Source organism: Alexandromys fortis, unplaced genomic scaffold (genome assembly GCF_014885135.2).
Source record: "Alexandromys fortis isolate MF-2015 unplaced genomic scaffold, M_Fortis_MF-2015_v1.1 scaffold_671, whole genome shotgun sequence".
Lineage (NCBI taxonomy): Eukaryota > Metazoa > Chordata > Mammalia > Rodentia > Cricetidae > Alexandromys > Alexandromys fortis.
The window spans coordinates 36,135-37,958 of record NW_026068561.1 but is presented as its reverse complement, the minus strand read 5'-3'; positions in this window follow the sequence as shown (position 1 = coordinate 37,958).

Here is a 1,824-nt window from a genome sequence, read left to right as displayed (position 1 = left end):
ATGATCTGTAGACAAAGACCCTAAAAACAAAGACCCCACTGCACTAGGGTTTCCCCCTTTGCTTCTGTCTCCTCCTGCTCAGTCCTCTGCCTTCTCCCTCAGGTCTCACCCCAGCAGAGCTCAGCACCCCTCACTCCAGACCTCTGCACTAACACTGTCTCCTCCTTTGCATCTAGTTTCTCTCTGTGGTCAGCCATCTTGTCAGCCATCTTGCTGTGAGCCAAGCTGTGTGGTTTCATCATGTAAAAGCTGCAATAGGGGCTGGAGAGGTGGCTCAAGGTAAGGAGCACTTGTTGCTGTTGCAGAGGATCCAGGTTCAGTTCCCAGCACCCATGTGGTCCTTCACAACCATCAGTGACTCCAGTTCCAGGGATCCAGTGCCTGGTGCACCTGCACACTCATATGCTTAAAATATACAATCTAATAAACACAAAATTAAAATTTTAAAAATGCTCTAGCATGTCCCTCTCCCTTTCCTACCCATCTAGACTGTGAGTCCCAGGCGCTGAGGGCACAGGGCTGTTTAGTGAACATTGGACCAGCCAAAGAAGCCTGAACTGGAGCAGGACAGGGACCGATGACTGAAATAGACTGTGCTGAAATGGTAATTTGCAAAACATATTAAATAAGAAATACAAAAATATTTCATTCTATTGACCTACTGTGCACAGTGGATCACAGCCTCATTAGAGAAGACACTGTGTGTGCTCATCTGTTTACTTGAACCATGCGTTAGTTTTTAATTGCTGCTGAAAAGGAAAAAATTTAGTCACTTAAATAGTGACTTGTGACAGACCATGACATCCCCAACATCCAGAGAGTTCCTGCAGTTAGTGATGTCCCTGACCCAATCTTCATTCTTACTTCAGGTCTTCCAGGCTCTCACTTTATTAATATGAAGGAGAAGCATCAGAGTCTAGGGTAAAGTTCAACCTACTGAAGAAAAAACACTGGACTGGGTCTGAGCCCATGGAGGGTGAGGCTGAAAGGGACCCATGGCTGCCTGAGCTGCCCACAGGTGGAATATTGTATCCCGTTCCACCAGTGGGAAGAAGACATCTTGTTTTCTTTCAGGGAGTGTAGGGGCAAATAATTTTAGCCGCTTTTCTAGCACATACTTTTATTTTTGATTCAATCCGTGAGAAAGAACTTCTGTGCGTCATGAAATTAGTAAAGAGAGAGATTTATTCTATGAGGATGCTTAATTGAAACAAAGGGATAGAGTGGGAGCCCCCAAGAGAGGGGGCTTCACCCAGGAATTTACCACTAGGTGTTCTGTGTACAGCAGCAGAACCACATGGGAATACGCATCCCAGTAAACATCACGGGCACAGACTTACACATCACCAGAAAAACATGGGAACACGCATCCCAGTAAACATCACAGGAACAGGCTTACACATCACTGGAACCACATGGGAATACGTATCAACAGCACACCATCACGGGCACAGGCTTACACTCATCTGACTGCAGGTCTTTCCCAGGTTGAGACAGCAGCAGCTAGAGGTGTTCCCTGGCAAGCTGTTAAGCCTCATGAACAAAAGGGGGCTCATTGCCCAGTCATCGGCAGTCGTCCAAACACCTGGTCCAGTGCGCAGGTCCACTCCCAGACACTGGCCAGATGTCAAGGATGCAAAGCGCATCGACAGGTCTCTGTCTTATTTAAAACAAAGCCCTCCCCATTCTCGATCCTGGGAACTGGCCAGGTCCTCACAGCAGAGAAGAGGGAGCATCTACAGTTCCTGCCTTAGACTGTGCAGAGCCTCAGCTCAAGCCTCCTCATGTTAAAATTACCCTCCTGGGCTGGAGAGATGGCTCAGT